Raw genomic sequence first — 13,242 nt, forward strand, 5'->3', positions numbered from 1 at the left:
CGTCATACAGTTCATCAGTTCATTTGTTTGATTTATCTCATCTACAGACACGTCCCATTGTCTCCTAAGACCGGGCTTCGCTGACTGCACAGGCTCCACGTGAGTGAGAGAGAGAGAGAGACAGACAGAGAGAGGGAGAGATGGACAGGCAGACAGTCAGGAAGACAGACAGATGGACAGACAGAGAGACGGCTAGGCAGACAGACAGGTAGACAGACAGGCAGACAGACCGGTAGACAAACAGATGGACAGGCAGACAGACAGGTAGACAGACAGATGGACAGACAGAGAGATGGACAGGCAGACAGACAGGTAGACAGACAGATGGACAGACAGAGAGATGGACAGACAGACAGACATGGACTCCCCTGGCTTTCTTAAGGTCGACATCCTCTGCTCCATGCAACCCACAACTGACATCTTCTCCATTCTTTATTATTTATGCTCCACCTCTATCTGTCCTAAATATGCCCTGAGTGCACACACACACACACACACACACACACTCAGACACAGACACACAGACACACTCAGACACAGACACACACACACACACTCAGACACAGACATACACACACATACATGCATACACAGACAGAGACACAGACACACACACATGCACACACACACACACACACACGCACGCGCACACACACACACTCAGACACACACACACACTCAGACACAGACACAGACATACACACACATACATGCATACAAATGCAGACAGAGACACAGACACACACACACGCACGCACACACACACACACACGGGTGCGGATATATTTTTTCTCTCTCTCACCCCCTGCCATGTCTGTTCCAAAGTCTAACACACTGTTTAGTCCCTAGAACCTTCTCAACCTTTTCAAAATGCGCAATCTTTCAGCTAGTCCGCGAGGCACAGGATGAAATAGCAATAAGCCTTTGACCTGACATATTCTCTCTCTCTCTCTCTCTCTCTCTCTCTCTTCTCTCACTGAAAAGCAGAATGTATTACAGGCTGCTCTGTGTGCGTCTGAGCTAGCCAAATATAGCACCTGCTAGTTTCTGAGCTCTTGCAGGTACTGTTGTGTGTTTTGGGAGGAGTCAGCCAGTTCCTTTCCGCTCCAGAACCGGCCCTGCGAGGGAACCGCCTAGGTGTTCCAAGTCCTGGTCTTTTTTTAAAATCCGGAACGCCCAGTTGGCTCCACGTTCCCAGTTCCACGTTCTGAGGGAGAGGCTGAGGTTTAATTAGCAGTTAGCCTGGCCGCGGGGTTTGGGATCAGAGCTACAGCAGCGTTGTGGATAACTGGGTGGAGTAAAGATCGGTGTGGGCTGCTCTCTGAGGATTTTTCTGTCCCTCTTCCACTGTGGGAAGCTTAGAAAGATTGTGTAAACGCAATCTTGCTTTGTTGTATTAATAAATATTCTGTTAAAAAGAAAAAGAAAAAAAATGAGAACAAACGACTCAAAAACGTGTCTGACGTTTTGGGTTGTGCAATATGTCAGAATAAAGAAGGGTGAATTACTTGATGAATAAAAGATCACGCCTGCCCCCCCCCCCCAATTTATCCTTGTGACGCTTAAAAGAAACTGAAGAAACCGCAGCGCCATGTTATCTTAATGGAATGGGCAGAATTTTTGTTTTGTTTTTTTCATTCTAACACCATTCAGTTAAGTTTTGCTAATGTCAAGAGACAGCCTTGGTCTAAAAGTAGACTGACAGAAGCTTCCAGTTGCTTTCCTTTTCCTTTTTTTTTCTTTTTTTTTTTTTTTGCACAGCTTCCTAGAACCACTCCGCATTCGTTCAGCTGGATGATCGAATGCTAGAGAGTGCAAGAGGCATCGCTACGACAACACGACCTGATTGTGGGACTGGAGAAGGTCCAAGGCTTCTATCCTCGACCCATAATCAACCAGCCCCGCGGCTTCTAAACATGCTTTAGAAAACAGACAGGCCGAAAAAAAAAAACAAGACAAAACTCCTTTTCTTTTTTCTTTTTCTTGTAAACCTTCCCATTTCTCTCACTACTAAAAAATAATAATAAAAAAAAAAAACAGCCGAAACGCTTTCAGCAGTGGCTTGTTACGGCAATAATTTCATATTTTCCATCTTTTTGCCCCCCCCCGCCCCCCCCCCCCCCCCCCCCCCCTCCCTCTTTTCTGAGGCTAAAAAGGCTAAGCAGGAAAAATATCACCTTTATGAAAATCGAGACATTTAAAATTCCCTCCTCGCTTGACTTAAGGCTCTCACTGTGTATGGATTTACCTAAGTGGAAGAAATGGGTGAGCAAGGATCCTGCTTACTTGAACATCTTGTCAAAGCCAAGAAATTACCAGAATAACTGGAGAGAGAGAGAGAGAGAGAGAGAGAGAAAACTGGCAGTGACATGACTCCTTCTGTCGGAAGGACGGCAAAGCCCGAAGCTAAATTCTTAATGAGGTTAGTAGCTGCAGAAGTCACAACTCTACAAGAGCCAACAACAAGAGCTGACTCAGAAGGGAAAGAACAAAACCCGCTCGTTTGAACGGCTTTAAAGGGGAGGAAAAAAACCCCCCCAAAGAACAAACAGGTGCGCTCTTTTAAATGAAAGGATGTTTTCTATGAAGCACACAGTCCCAAAGAAAGAAAAGTTAAGGAAAACACTGAAGTGTTTTTTTTTTTAGCACATTTCCACCGGAGCTGAAGAACACCAAAAATCTCTCGTACAACTCAGATGGAATGAACAAACAAAACAGAAAAATGTGGGGAAAAGGCAGCGTTTCAATTAAGTTTAAGTTCAACTGCTTATTTAACTGCTTATTTAAAAAGAAGAAAGAAAACAAAAGAAGAGGAGACACCGCCAGCATATCAAAGAAAGAAGGGTGAAAAGCTATTAAAGAAGAAGTCTATAATGACCAGCATATCAACTCTACACCACGAACATTTTAATCAGGACTCCACTGATTAGAAAGGCTTTATGTTAATTAATCCGTTGGTCGCAATCAATAGGATTAGATATTACTAGGTGGAGGTAAAAATGCAGAGGGGAGCAATAGCAGAGGAGGAGAGGAGGAGGAGGAAAGAACAGGAGCAGTGGAGAATGAAGATGTACTGGCTACTGTGTGTTTGTGTAGTTATCAGTTTCACTATCAGAGGGTTCTTCCTTTAAACCGCTGCCATACTGGCTGACCTTGGAGGAGAGAGAGAGACAGAGACAGAGAGAGAGAGAGAGAGAGCGAGAGAAAGTTTGGAGTCATGTCAAAATGCATGGGGGTTTGGTGATGAGTTCATTTTCACCCCTCAGTCTCTCTCTCTCTCTCTCTCTCTCTCTCTCTCTCTCAACTCACCCCCTTCTTTCTTTTCTTCTCTCCCTTTTCTTTCCCTCCATGACTTTCTCCCAGTTATTTTTGTCTTTCATATTTTCTTCATGCTGTGTTTGTACTCTTCCCTGTATCCCTTTCATCTCTTCTTTTCCTCCTCTTCTTTCTTAGCCCGTTATCCTCTTCCCTGCTGGTGGACAAACAGTTGGGAGCATTGAGGTTGCACTAGAGGTTGCATCTGGCCTGCATCAGCATATTCTCTCAACACCGTCGGCCAAATCAGCTCTCACCTGCTGAACACAGCTAGCCGCACACCGTCAGCACGGCTAATCTAAGCTCTCACCTGCCTAACGCAGTCTCTTACAGTTCCAACTCATGACTCCTCTGAAACTCCTTCTCTCAGCAGAGCTGAACACATTTCTCATTGGCTGAACACAGCTTCACACTGTCAGCACAGCCAAACACATCTTTTTTTTTACCTGCTAAGCACAGTCTGTTTCAGCCTAGCTCTGAACTTTTTCTCTCAGCGTAGCCGAACACATTTCTCATTGGCTGAACACAGCCTCACACCATCAGTGTAGCTACCTGTACCTCTTACCTGCTAAGCACAGTCTGTTTTGGCCCAGTTTAACACAGCTCCAACATTTGTCTTTCTGCACAGCTAAGTACAGTTCTCACCTGCTGAACACAGCTATTCTCAAGCTCTGGAAGCACAGCTAGCCACAGTTATCACCGACTACGTCTAAACAGCAGCTGTTTCTCAATATGCGTTCTTCTCTGTACTTGTGTTCTCATGGACTTGTGTGAAACGTCATCAGTCACGGCCTAAGCACTGTTCCAGTTCAAAGTACACATCTAGTCAAGTACTAATCAAATACCCGGATGTGTCCTTAATTCGTGGGTTTTATCAAGGACCCATCAGGAGGTGACTTGTGTGGACTTGGGTAGTCAAGTTTCCCAGAAAGCATTTCACACAAAGTAGCAGCAGTGGCATAGGATCTACCACATAACTGTAAGTTTCGTATTGTGACTGTTGCTCTGTGTTTTTTAAAGATTTTTCAGGCAAGAAAATAACCTTTAATATTTCGAATATGGGTCGATTAATATAGCACCTCCTTTAAATGGTCGGAGATGTGACGTCTGCTAGCGGACCAAGCTAGCTCTAGCCGTTGGGCCGAGCTGAGCCATGATGTCAGCAATGACGCTGCTGTTCCAAATGCAGACTGAGCATACTGCACCCCCCCATCATCTGGAGTCTGGACTCCTGAGCCCGAACTTGCTAGGTCCGAACTCCCATGAACGGGAGTCCACACTTGACGTACTCCGTATTGCCAAATGGCTAGAGTCTCTCAGAGTAACTCATCTCTGACCTGCGCCACACAGACCGATGCAGAGTCTGTCCATCTTAGCACAGTCAGTACTGTTTACCCAACTGGATCAAGATACAGGAATTCAGGGAAACTCAAGCAGCAGAACTTAAAGTCCAAATCAACCACATAGAGACTCCATCCATTGACATCAGCGAACCCATTCACAATTTAACGTATTATCAGTCTAAGGAAGAGTATTATAATTAAAAAGTTTTTTTTTTTTAAATAATCTCCTACTCTTGTATTTATTATTATTTATAATCTATTTATTATTATAAAGTTATTACTTCCCTCATATTTTATTTTCTAAGAATGACTGCAAAGTAGTTTTCTTAACCAGAACTAAGAACTCTGCTAGAGGGATTACTGACAAAAAATAAATAAAGAAAGAAATAAAAAGATAAAAATGTCTTATGACAGCGTGTACTAAAGCCTGCTCGGAAAACTCAAATCCGTTGACAGGGCAGTTCTGTGATGCTCTTTTCCGATTCCGCGAAAACGGAATCCTTAAAGACGCCAGAGAGAGGAAAAAAGAAGCCTCTTCTTCTAGAAGATCCCGTACGCACAAACGCCGGTTCGATTTACGTTAGAACTGCTAAAGGCAATCTTCTCTTGACCAACACATATAAATGTGAAACAAACCTGTAAGAGAAAAGGGGGGGGGGTGAAAAATTGTATCTTTACAACCGACAGAGGATTTTTGCCATTGCAAAGACTTAGAATAGTACTGGGAATCAGCAATTTCCAAATTGGGACAACAAAGGGGTCACAAACACCCCCCCCCCCCCCCCCCCCCCCGCCCCTCGCCATCAAAAAATGAACAAAAAAATGCATCTCCTAATGTTTCTTGTTAAGGAAGCAGAACATCGCATGCATCAATCTAGCGTTTGACTCCCTGAGTCACAAATCTGTCGGTGTGAACGTTTCACTTTAGATGCGGAGTGTTTGTGAGTCAGTTAGCGCCAGACAAAGAGTGTTTTTGTGTTCATTTGTTTAGTGTTATTATTCGTGGGGGGAAAAAAAAAGAAGAAAGACAAATAGGATTGTTTTTTTAATGTACTGTCTACATCTCTCTGTGGAGACAAAAAACAACCAAAAAAAAAGAAAAGACATGAACTCACAGCTGTGTCACTTCATTCTCACAAAAGTGAGCAATTTCAAAATCACTGTGCAAACATCTTTACATCTTTTTTTTTTTTTTCCTCCAAGACTACGAAACTCTGGGGGGGGGGGGGGGGGGGGGGGGGGGCGGGCATTGATTCTGATTCCGTCTAAACCAAAGGGAAAAATAAAGAGAAAGTGTTTTGTGATTTATGGAAAACCTGCTTTACTGGTGAGCGGGAACCTGGTTATAGTTACGGATTTAAGTCATCTCTGCTGACTCAACACTGGAGAAACAATAAAGTGAGAGAAATGACTGTTAAAAGTGTTGATGGGAACGGAAGTTCAGATCTAACTGATGATGCCAAAACACCTAACTTGAAATCCAATAAGGACTTCAAATCCCATCAGGACTTGAAATTCCACCAGGTAACAGGCAGGGCGAACGTATGGGGCGATTGGGGCTTAATCGGCTAATGATGTGCTAAGTGGCTAACGGTGAGAGAGACGTGAATGTTAACTAGTCATTGCGGTGAGCTCATAATTGTTATGGGTTCTGCTGTGGTGGAGCGGATGAGATGGGAGATTAATGTCTTTATGGCTTCTGCTGCTGATTCCCACTGCTAATGAGTCCTCAACTGCATTTGGTAATTGGAGTTACAAAGGACGTGTGTGTGTGTGTGTCTGTGTGTGTGTGCGTGTGTGTGTTAAGGTTGAGTAGGTGACGTCAAGGGGTTGCGTGCTTCAGAGTTCCAAGTGCTGTGTGTCCGATTGTGTACGTGTCCAATTGCATGTGTGTCTGATTGTGCTGTGTGTGTGTGTGTGTGTGTGTGTGTGTGTGTGTGTGTGCGCACGTGTGTGTGTGAAGCTGAGCAGGGTCCTTTGAGCATGTTTAGTGATGTGTGAAAAAACTAACTGCACAGTGCTGCAAAACTACTGCACCACTGAACAGGGAGAGAGAGATAGAGAGAGAAAGAGAGAGAGAGAGGGAGAAGTGCAAAAAAGAAAACAAGGCAACTGAAAGTGAGAAAGGTCAGTGAGAACCAAGGGAGAAACAGGAAGAGAGATAATGGAACAGAAAAGGAACAAACAGAACAGAAACTGTCTTAGAATGAAAAAAAGGAGAAAAAAAACACAAAGAAAGATCAAAACACAGAGGTTAAAGGTGACATTACTAATGGAGAGGAGGACCAAAAATCTCTATGGTTTTGTCTAGTGGTGTCGCAGCGGTAAAGAGGTAAAGTGTGTATAGAGTGTTTTTTCAACTGAGATTAGCTGATCTGGAATCAGTTATGATGCAGCCGACTGGCTCATACAGCATGTTTGGCCTTCAAGTAAGCTGATCGGTGGTCAGTAAATGATTCAGACTGTGACGTTAATGGAGCAAACAGCAGACGCGTCAGTACAAATGATCCGACAGAAACAAACAACCAGGTGGCAGCACAGCAGGAGCAGAAAGAAGGAAGAGGAGAGAGAGAGACAGAGAGAGAGAAAGAGAGAGAGAGAGTGAGACAGAGAGAGAGAAAGAAAGAGAGAGAGAGAGAGAGAGAAGGTGAGGCAGGGAGGGAGACAGAAGTGAGAGTGTGTGAGAGGAAGAAACAGAGAGAGAGACAGAAAAGGAGAGAGAAGACAGAGAGCATGTGCGTGCCAGCACGTGCGTATGTATGTGTGTGTGTGTGTGTGTTTGTGTGCAATCCCTTACCATCTCTGATACACACTTGCTGCTCTATTTCTCAACAAACTTAGGAGAAGCTGTGTAAATTCTCATCAGGAAACACAAGCATATCCAAACGCTTTGATTACCCCCTGTATCTCTCATCAGAGAGAACCATAACACCAGGCCGTTCACTCGGTTCTAATACACATTAGCTCTTCGAATGTATGTAAAACTGCACGTGGAGAAAGCGCTATGAAGTTATGCAATCACTAATCTAATTATTCCGTTTTAAGTCACTACACACATATTAACACCTAGACACCTCCGTCTTATAGCGACGCCGTAAAGGTTTCCGTTAACGTTCGGCTCCTCATCCTTAACGTAAAGCGTAATCTTCCCCTTTTCATTATAGCTCAGCGTTACATAACGGTAAGAAATCCATCATTTCTCTCAATCCCCACTGGTATCGTAAAAACCCAGTCGTAACTCGACCGATTTCTTCTTGTAAGAACCGTGGTGATTTAAAATTCATCGCTGCAGAGCGGTGGTTAGACACACGCGTATGTTAAATGGGGCGTGCAGAAACGTATCCGGGGGCTGCCGAGGGCCGAGGGACGTTTAGCCACCAGCGGCGTTAGCTGATTTGAAGCGCCGTTACCTGCGGGGGGGGAGTTGGTGATAGGAGAACATTGATTCAAATCCACGCTTGAGGGTTCTCAGAAGAGTCGGGCAGCTAAAACAGAGCCTAGAGCGTTCTGAGTTATCGACTGGCGACAGCATTGGTAAACCGCAATGCTAAGGGTCACCCCAGTGTCGCGGGGAGAGAGGAAAAAGGGAAGGAAATGGAAGGAGAGAGAGTGAAAGAGGAAAACGGGATGTTGTAGGGTCTAGAGGCACGTGTAAGATTGATAAGGGCTATAAGGATCACTTTTTGACTTGAAGGTGAAGAAGAAAAATGTCATTGTGAATTGAATTTTCAGCAGTCACACCGGATAATTAAGATCGCCCCTGACCTGTAGGCGTGTCGCGATTTACCGATTCCAATCGGTGAACCGAGCTCAATGTTTTACGATACAGCTGTACCGATTCAACCGGCATTTATCGGGTAAAAGTTGGAAGGGAATCTTGACTGAATTGGTGCGGGTTACTCTGTATCGACAGAGTCCGATATGACACGGGTATCTCTTTTTTTATTATCGTTATTTAGAAACGTTATCAAATTCATTTCATTTCGCACCCTACGCTTTTCTTTATCACACGCTCGCTCGCTCTCCCCTTCAATGCTTCTCTTTGCCTGTCAGTCATCATGAAGGAGGCGTGTCCGTCCGCTCATCAATGGAAAAGACTTCTTTCCTCCCTATTGTTGAACTTGTCGGGCAGAGAAAGTCGTGTCAAATGTTGGGTGACAGAGAACAAATTTACCATGCGCCGGCAAAGGATGATAAACATTGCAGCAGCTCATTAATAAAAGAGGGCTTGTTTGAAATTAGTATTTTAACTTGACAGATTTTTACGATCTGCTAAAACACACACATTATAATAAATGGGATGGTCATCAAAATATGAAGGAGCCCATCGAAATGTAGCCTATAGTCTCTCCCTCTCTTTCTCTCTCTCTCTCTCTCTCTCTCTCTCTCTCTCTCTCTCTCTCTCTCATATAACTGGGTTCTGCTGATTTATTCCCAAGAGTTTTTTTCATTGCAACCAGTGTTAAAAATTTAACAGAATTAAAATTGAATCGTTTGCGTTATACTCTTATCTCATCACACCGCATCGCATCATATGGTATCGCGTCGTGTTCCGTCGAAAAAGTCCCAAACGCGTCTTACGGATTTGTTGGCTGCTTAAAATGCGTCTTTCATATATCGGCACATTGATTACGTATCGAAAGAGACGATAACCATATCGGTCTCAGGGGGGAGATAGACACACGCACTCCTGCTGATCTGAGACCGCGGGCCCAAAGACACTAGATCCAGGTCTCCCTAACTTCACACCTGGAAAAAGATAAAGCCGAAGGCTGTGACCATTTTCTTTGGAGACAACTGATAAATAATAGAATGTTTCCTTTAGAACACTGCAATTAACATTGTTATCGTTTTTAAAATATCTATTTTTAGCCTAACTAATCATATTTCGTGCCAGATTTTTTTTGCTGTTTATACCCTGTTTTCGAGCTAATTAAGTCAAAACTAATATCTTGTAAACCTTGCCTTCTGTGCAAGTAATTGTACAAATTCTGAACCTACTTTTGCTGTTGTTGTTGTTTTAATCGAAAGAAAAATGTGAAATCTTTAGCCTCTGTTCAATAATTAACTTTGTTTTCCGCAATATGTAAAATAAACGACTTAAGATTTTCCTGCCGCATCAGTATTCGTTCCGTTAAGTGGACGGAACGTACCGGCTGTTTGTGCCTCTGTGCTATAATTAAGTCAGATTAAGAACAACAACAAAAAAAAGTGTTCTCTCTTAAAATCACTCTTACCAGTTTATACCCTCACCTCTCTCTTTTCTTTTGGTTAACTGTGTTGATTTGTTATGGTCATTAGCTCACTCACCCAAACAGGTAAACAATTTGGTCCCAGTGCAGGCCGCTGCGTACCGTACCACGACGATGCTCCCGGTTCAATAGTTATTACAGCTCAAGCCCACAGTTCAATGATCCAAACGAATCAATACAGAGGTGCTTGAGTCTGTCAAAGCTCCGAACGTAATTCTGAATCACATAAGTCTCTCACGCGACGTTGCAGCCAGAGAAAAAGAGAGAGAGAGAGAGAGAGGGAGAGAGAGAGGTTTTTCATGTAGAGGCTGGATGAGATGTTGTTGGTGTACACGCCACACATCTGACTGTCGTGGTTACACGCATCATTCATAATTGAGAACATGTTTTGTGCGTGAAGCTGCAGAGCGTAATGATATTAAATGAGTGCATGGGTGGTTTTTGTGTGTATGTTGACATAATGGGATTTCAGCAAATTTGTCTGTCTGTGTCGTTGGGTTACGCACTTGTGTTTGTGTGTGTTTGTGTGTATGTGTGTGTGTGGGTGGGTGGGTGCATTTCAATTATGTTTGCCTCTGCAAGTTCAACTCCTGTGGGCACAGAGACACACATACAAGCCGACATATGACTTTAAAGATTCACAGATGCATACAAACAAACATACATATTTGCATACACAGACATACTGAAAATGCAAATACAGAACACACACACACACACACACACACACACACAAACACCTCATTAAATAAAAGCCCCCCCCCGTTTTTCATAACCTGCTCTATCCCTGTGGTCAAATGTAGGGCTGCTCTATTGATGCCCTTCTCTATCATTACTCAAATCTGTACACACACACACACACACACACTCACACGTGTGTGTGCCATACACACACATAAGCATGCAGAGGAGAACACCTGCACTTATTTTCCATACTGGCACTTTTCTCCACATCTGGCCCATGTCAGTACATCTGAAATGGCTTTTACGTAACCGTGACAACACAAGGCCCCAGAGCTGATACAGCAGCAGCGTGGAGCCAGAAAATAAGACCCAGTTCTTACGATACGAAACACGGGATAAAACTAATTAAACAGCCTGCATAATTAACAAGATCTCGCACTAATTAACAACTGTATCAACACAAGCTCATGAAAGCGATAGAGAGAGAGAGAGAGAGAGAAAAAGAGGAGTTAAAATGCAGAAAAAGAAAAGGAAAATAACTGGAATCCCAGATGTTGCTTTTAAGGATACGCTGACACAGAGGGACAAAATGGATTGCAAATGGTTGTGTGTTGCCTTGTGGGGATGCAAGTGTATCTGAGAACATAAGACAACTCAGCACAACAAATACACCTCTCCTAGGAGTCTCACATTCAACCAAAAAAAGACCAAGAGACTGAGAGACAGAGAGAGAAAGAAAGATAGATAGATGGATAAATAGATAGAGAGAGAGAGAGAGAGAGAAAGAGAGAGAGTACATTTACTGTATTTGTGTGTGTGTGTGTGTGTGTGTGTGTGTGTGTGTGTGTGTGTGTGTGTGTGTGTGTGGACAGACATAATAAATTGTGAATTGTCTTAGGGAAGAAACAGCTCTCGTTTACTGTGACCTCAAATGTCAGGTAAATAACTTCATTATAGAATTTGACAGAATAACCTATAGCAATGAAAGCAAATCCGTTACGCTGTTCACACACACTCACACACACACACACACACACACACACACACACACACTTACTCACTCACTCACTCGCTCACTTAAACTCTTTACCTATCTATCTTTCTCTCTCTCAGTTCTCTCTCTCTTTCTCTCTCTGTCCCGCACACACACACACACACACACACACACACAGTGCCACCTGTATATGTATCGTAAACGTGTGGGGTGACAGAGGGAAGAGACAGAGACACGGAGATGACTTCCTTCCTGTATGCTATAATTGGAGCTGCTGATTGGGAGTTTGTCAATGATATGTGGTAGAAACACACAGCTCTAAACAGCTCCTTTGATCACACAAACACCCCGTTTGAAGCTGTGATTCTCCCGGGCTGGCAAACACACACGCTCACAATGCAAGCTGATTGGCATTTGCGTATGGTGCAACAGAAGGTTACAGAGAGAAACAGGGCCTGCATTATTCATAAAATGCATTCACATTAAACACTATATCACAGACACGTTATTCCGCTGATGAAATGTATGCGAAGGCCTTTTTTTCCCTGTTATTGTTCACTTTGATTGACGGCACGAAAGATTAAAGCAGCTGCCCGATGGCGTTTACCTCTCCCCATACGTTCTTGTCACGTCGGATCCGTTTTTTGAAAAGATTTCGGGAATATCTGGATGATTTAATCGTCCAGGTCCTCAGAGCTGCGAGATGTCCCGGTAGGACCGTTTGCTCGGCTCTCTGATTGGTCGACCGTTCCTGGAGTGTTGTCTCAGCATGTCCTTGTCCAGTGTCAAAGCGCTGGTGAGGAGCGCTGGGGGACATGATGTTAACTTGTAGAAACCCTCTTGCCGCCGCTAACCGACACAGTCAGGATAACGTTAGCAAGGAGAGCTTTTCACACACATTTTCTCTCTCTCTCTCTCACGTACACACACACACACACACACACACACTCACACAAGATAAGTGCCAGCCTGTCAAGAGCTTTCTGTGTTCTCACAGCGACTCAGGGGTTGTTGCTTCTGGAAACAGAGCCTTAGCACCACAGTCTGAACCGGCTGTCAAGCTCACAGCTCTTAGAAGAGAGAGAGAGAGAGAGAGAGAGAGAGGTGACGCTGACGGAGGCAGAAGAGACGGAGGCTACTGACCCCTGACGTTACCCGACAGGTCTTTATACACTCCTCAAACAGCGTTCCCCTCTTTCATCCCTCTCTCTCTCTCTCTTTTCTTTATCTTTCTCACACTGTCTTTCCTCCTTTCTTTTAGCGTCTGTGCCAAATGCAGGCATTCATAGGTGTGTTTACCAGCAGCGCGGCCCTAGACTAGCATGAGTGCGCTTTAACCTTTGCTCTCTTATATGTGACATTTTCTTTGCCTCCAATGTAGCATCTCCCTGGAGCAAAGCAATATTGCCTGAGTCTTAGACAGAGAAGCTGTGTGTAAGTGTGTGTGTGTGTGTGTGTGTGTGTGTGTGTGTGACCTGGTCTGTTCTTTGATCTTGCATCTGTGCCCCCCGTGGTGAGAAGTGAAGAGCGAGAAGGAGAGCAGAAGGAAGGTCTCTTCTCCCATAATTATCATCGGAGACGCGGCATTAGGCAGGCACGTCACATCCACGCGAGGACAAAAGGACAAACCTGACCTCCGCGAGCCACCTTGTCT

The sequence above is a fragment of the Chanos chanos genome, chromosome 7 (genome assembly GCF_902362185.1).
Source record: "Chanos chanos chromosome 7, fChaCha1.1, whole genome shotgun sequence".
NCBI classification, from domain to species: Eukaryota; Metazoa; Chordata; class Actinopteri; order Gonorynchiformes; family Chanidae; genus Chanos; species Chanos chanos.